At 26.6% G+C, this 6,390-nt stretch overlaps 1 long non-coding RNA gene across 1 annotated transcript in view; it reads left to right on the top strand.

The window, feature by feature from the left end:
- Positions 1-1,690, top strand: part of LOC108724208 (uncharacterized) — a 9,308-nt gene extending 7,618 nt beyond the window's left edge. Inside the window, exon 3 of the long non-coding RNA XR_001936686.1 lies at positions 1,680-1,690. This is a non-coding gene — a long non-coding RNA (uncharacterized lncRNA). The remainder of the gene's footprint in view (positions 1-1,679) is intronic.
- The last annotated feature ends 4,700 nt before the right edge of the window (positions 1,691-6,390 follow it).

Genomic DNA, 6,390 nt, shown 5'->3' with positions numbered 1-6,390 from the left:
AAATAATACATATAAGTTTACATTATATTATATTATAAATATATGTATAAATCATTTATATTTTTAAAATATAAATAATTGAATATCATATATAATTAATAAAAATTCATATAAATTTTTAATATAATAAAAAATAGAAATTTTTTATTAGAGTAATATCCCTTTAATCGAGCGTAGCATGCGATTACGAATTCACTCTATATACTACATACACATGTGTACATCAGAGGTGTGCGCTGGCGCGTGGAATGGAGAGTGGCATGGGATTCGAAGAGGGGATAACGCTCGGACGATCACGATGATGGAACGCGCGACGCACGACAGTGTACAGCGAGCTGCTGATACGGGAGTTTGTTTTGTATTATATGTGTTCAGTTTCGAAAATTGCGCGGCCACGTGGTTTGCTCCCCTACGGGATTCTCGTTTTGCATCATTATCATCGTTATATGGATCATAAGATCGCGTGACACTCATTCGTAAATTGAATCTTGTGTCTTGTTTCACTGCGATTCAAATTGACGATTGTCGTCGATACTTACAAAGCTTATTTCTCTATTTTCCGCAGTATTGCAACACTACTGTTCTAAAAAAATCGGAATCGTAAGATACTTGCGAGTGCGATATATTTGTGAATAATATTCTTTTTGAAACGTCTACGTTGATAAAGTTCAGCTGCGACATCACAAAGAAGGTGTGTAACGGCTCTGATCAAGTTTTTATTCCTATCTTATTAAGTAAAGAAACTTTATGCACACAATTTAATTATGAAAAGACTAAAATGTTGTATAAATACAGAAACGGTTATTGCATTTAACATTCGAAGAAATGTTTATTTCACCGGTTATAAAACATGTAAAATGCAAAAATATTTCGCAGAATATTGCAATAATTCAAAAATAGAGACTATTGTGCCGGCAATAAATCTCTTTTTTCTTTGATTTTCTTTTTTAATTATTCTCTTTATTATCTTTTTTATTTAGTAAGAGAATAACTCGACGAAATCAATAAAAAATATTCTTATTATTTTACCAATGAGCTCCAAACAAATACTACATAACTTTTATATTTTTTAAATACGTTTATATTTAATATGTTTTAATTTTCATTTTTGAAACTATTCATTTATGTAACAATTTATCAAATCAGGTTAAATTATATATATATATACATAAATAGATCTTGAAATAAATTAAATTATAATTATTAATAAAATTTAACATATTGATCGCAGATTAAGTTTTTGTTTAAATTATTGACTTTATTTTTAAATTAAATTAAAAATTAAGTATTTTGTTATATAAAATGTCCATCATAAACTGATCGATTTAATTTGTTTTCGCAAACTTTATTATAAATACAGAAATGGTTATTGCATTTAACATTCGAAGAAATGTTTATTTCATCGGTTATAAAGTTAATAAAAATAAATATTTTTAAAAAATACGAGTTTTATTTTTTTATTATTGGAATATATAGTGCATCATTAATTCGCGAAGAAAATGATGTATTAACTACCACTAAATAATTCATGAACAATATGCGTCTTACGCAAAGTTATATCTGTTTATTCATATTTTAATTATGCAATGAGTTTTTTTTTAATATTCTTCCTCTCTCTCTCTCTTTGTCTTTCTCTCTCTCTTTGTTTCTGCAAAAGTAATTAGATCTTCTCATCTTAGCATTTTTCTCTTTGAACGCGTATATTTTAGATGGCTGGCACTAAGAATATTTTAGAACAAAGACAATTATTTATACAAATAGCTATATATATATATATAATTTCTTTTATTTGAATAAAAATACGATATATTCTTGAAATTCAATAAATATAACATATTATTTTATGTAAGTAAAAATCATGAAAGAATATGGAACTATGAGCTTTATAATAACATTGACCTAATGAATTTTTAAAAAAGCAAAATGAAAAATTAAAATTAATATATATTAATAAATTGAATGTTCAGTTGTTATTAATATAGAACTTAATAACTAATAATAAATATAGAACCCAATAATATAGCTAATAGTATACAGAACTTTATATATATGTATATTAATGCGATTATAACATTATAATTGTGAAATGTTGTAACGGCATTATAAGTAAACAGAATAAATTGAATGCTGCCTAAATTGAAATAGAAAATTCGCGTTACATTGCGAAATTGCAAACTGTGTTTGTTTCGACAATTGCGGTCTGCCGCGATAAACCGCGTAATAACGTCAATTTGCCGGACGACGAACAACGATAAAAAAACTTGTTCTGAAGTTCGTCCGTGGAAATAATAACGTAGGAAGCGGTTAATTGCATTCTAGCATATGTCAAAATGTATAACGTACTTATTTTTTTTTTAAATTCTAATATTGAATATTTTAACGCATGGTACTAAAATATCTGTTATTATACACATTTTTTATATTATAAATATATGTACATTATATTAAATAATTAGGATATTAAATTCAAATAAAGAGAAGAATATTTTTAAATTAGATTACATATTATAATGTTATAATATATTATTATATTATAAATATAGATATTTTTATAATGGTTTGTAGATCCACACATTAAAAAAAAAATATATATATATATTATATACGACTTTATTGCACTTTAATCGATAATTAAGTATCAATTACAGGTATATATTGATACTTATCGTGTTTAGGACTATAAGTGGCATTTTTAAATTAAAATCTTTAAAGTGTCGTCTTTCTTGTCTAAATTTTTAATTAGATCGTGCTAGGTGGTGGAGTGTCTAATAATATGTTGGCCGTTTATTCAGTTATTTCACGATTGTATAATTTCAGAATTAATAATTGAGAACAAACCGCATCTCTTACAGAAAGAGGAAAACGATGTATGAAAACTCACGCTTATTGAAATTATAGACAAATATACACTTAATTAATCCAAGATGCTGGTAATGAGTTTGAATCATGATTGTTTTTATCATTTAATATATTTTATAGATAACCGGTTTATATATGAGATTTAGAGAATCTTAATAATGACATATTTTATCTTATATCGAATTTCTACATATTTATAAAACTCTTAATACTCTCTCTCTCTCTCTCTCTCTCTCTCTCTCTTAATTATCATATACTTTTATGTATAAAGACATACTATGTATGTTGCAATAAATAATTTAAACTTATTAATTATCATTCTTTATACTACCTAGTAAACACTAACTAAAAGTAACGTAACATCAATGTTATAATTTCACATTCAACAATGTGACTATTATGTAACACATACATTCTATTATATTTACATTGTTGACATTGTGAAATCAAACATTTGTGTTATGTTACTTTTAGAGAGAGTTGGTGTTTACTGGATAATCATTTATAGGATTACTAATTTTTATTTAAAAAATAAACTAAACTTTATCGAATGATATTATTAGAAAAGGTTATTGTATTTGTTTATAGTTAATAATTTCGTTTAAAATAAATTCTCTCTTTTTGCTTTAGAAACTGTTTGAATTAAATTTGTACAAAAATGTGACTGTTCTCTTTTAAACTCATTATTTATCAATTTATGAAAAAATTTAAGTAAAACAGAAAAAAAATATTTCGAGTTCGCGGACATGAAGATTTGTGATAAGCGTAGGACGTATAGCAGGCATCTTTGAAAATAGATCCGACATCGAGAATAGTTCCAGCTGGCCGAAATCCTGATTCTCGAATGCATCTTTTCCTAACTATGACAACACGCGTTTACAATACATAATATATACAATTCAATGTATAAGTCCTTTGAAGTTATAAACTTGAAAAGGGTATAGTAACTCCTTAATTTTTAAATTAATCTTTTTAGATATTATCAATTTAAATATACGCATAAAAAAAGTTATTTCATATACTTTTTATTTATCTTTTATAAAGAGTTACTCTTTTGCTGGTTATATTAACAATTTTTCTATATATATATGTATCTATGATACAATCAAATGTTGTACTAATGATTTTGAATAGTATATTTATTAAAGAAAAACACGAAAAAAGTAACACAGGCAATTTTATTTTTCTAGCGTAAGTAAAGGAAAACAGAAAGAGAGAGCTAGAAAGCATTTATTCCCCTCAGGCTGTAATAAATACACACCTGTATATGTATACAAAAAATGTAATTATTATATTTTTTTAAAATTGATGTTCTATATTTATATATGTAGTTTATTTTTTAAATGAGAATCTGTTTTCAATTTTAGTATTTTATTAATAGTAATATTATAATATCATGTTATATATAAATTATTATTCTAATGCACTTATCATAATAATATTTTTGCTTATATATATATATACATATATAATTAAAATTATTGTGTTTTGATTATATAGTATACGTACATATATGTTCAGTGTGTCTGCCAAAAGTTCCGATTCACCTAAATAATTTCTGAATCGTTCGAGATATAGAATTGTAACTTATAGCACTGATTTTTTTCCAATGTTTCCTCTTTCGAACGTGACCATTAATTTTTAATTTTGTGACCTCAGCAAAAAATTAAAAAAATTCTCAAAAACTTGTCAAAAAAATTTAAAAAGTAACGAATTTAGGAAAATGAACTAGGCACAATGTCAGTATAATTCAAAACTTAAAGAGCTTTCATTGGGCTTGGTTACCTTACTAAATAAGTTTTTGATTGACATTTTTATAATAGTCATTATTTAATTGGTGTAAAGCTGATGTCTAAGCGGAGGTAAAAAATTACAAACAATATAAGAGTTATTAAAATTTATGAATATGTACATATATACATATATATGTATATAAGATAAAATTCAATAAATTGTACAAAGTATATTTAAAGGCTCATAGAATTAAAATTTAAAAAGTAACGAATTTGGGAAAATGAGCTAGGCATAATGTCAGTGCAATATTACATTATATATTATCTAATATAATAAATTTCTAATTTAAATAAGATTCCAAAGATTTCGCGGTTTACACTTAATCATCCTTAGTGAGTAAAACTTATAAGAATTGTTATATGTATGTCGTCCAATGAGGTTCTTCACTAAATGGTTAAGTATTAACAAAAACTGTCAACCTTGAATACAAAAGTATATGCCGGAAATCCTGTACGTCTATATATAAATATAGGTACAGATCGTCACTCGCAATTGACAAAGAATTTTTTTTCTCAGTCCATGTTATCTACTAAAAGAACGTGTCCTCGGATGTAAGTACCTATAAGTATTACATGGCTATAATTGATTTATTTGAATGGGCTCGATTTGATTTTAACAACAGAATGAATGGATATAATCCATTAAAAGAAAATCATTGAAAATTTAATAAAATAATATTTGTGACAATTAAGCTTAGAAAATAGAGAAAGTTGTCGCGAAAAGTTATGGATAGTGTGATTCGCGTGATTGGCATTATGCGATGCACGTATCGTCGTCGCCGTGTAATATGTCTCAGTTTGCGACATGGATAAGACAGCATCTTCTTGATTAGGCTTTATCTCGTCCACCCACGATACAGCGACGCGGATGTTAAGATGAACAAGCGTAACACACGCGCACACACTGCGAAATCCATTATAGTGATTGCACACGTCCATATACTTTCAGCTCGTCCAAAGAAAGATATACCAAGCATACAATCAGTGACTTTTTCAAAATACTTTTTTCTTAAAACTAATCGGTTATTGCTTGAGATAAAAGTATAAAGACATATAAAATTATGATTAGCATTATAATGATACTGCGTTAAATACCTATATCACAGCAAGTTTAAAAATGTTAAGGGCTTAACAAAATGAGTTATTCAACATCCCACAAAATCTATAGATCCATCTAGTTCCGATTATTTCTTTGTCCGTAGTTTACTTTAGTTCGAAGTTTTCCTTCATCTTGGGCGAGTGCAATTTCCCGCGCGAGCAGATGACGCGGATGAAGCGCGATCGTCAAGATACAACTCACGGAAACTCCTCGAAGAAACACTTAGGTGAAACACTGATGCAACTCTTTATTGTATCGCGTATTGCAATTGTTTCAAAGACTTCATCTTCGATGTACAGTGTAAAATTTTCCAGATGAGTAAAAATATTTTATTTAGTTAAATACATGGATATAATATACCTATAATAATATGTAAATTTTGTAATTTTTGTACTACATAATATTATATATATAAATATACATATAAATATACAGTGACGAGCAAAAGTATAAACATACTCTACTAATTTTGTATAGAAGGCGATAATACGGCCAATGTTTTAATCGATTTATAAAGTAAAATTTAAATGATTAAGTAATTACGAGGTGATTCTGATGAATAAAATGTAATGGTTCATTTTCGTGAGTATTAACCTTCAAACCTCCCTTGAACACTTATTAATGATACATAGGTACGAA

Source organism: Mycetomoellerius zeteki, unplaced genomic scaffold (genome assembly GCF_001594055.1).
Source record: "Mycetomoellerius zeteki isolate Tzet28-1 unplaced genomic scaffold, Tzet1.0 scaffold28, whole genome shotgun sequence".
Taxonomy (NCBI): domain Eukaryota; kingdom Metazoa; phylum Arthropoda; class Insecta; order Hymenoptera; family Formicidae; genus Mycetomoellerius; species Mycetomoellerius zeteki.
The sequence above is the reverse complement of the archived record's forward strand: the minus strand, read 5'-3'. Positions and strand labels throughout refer to the sequence as shown.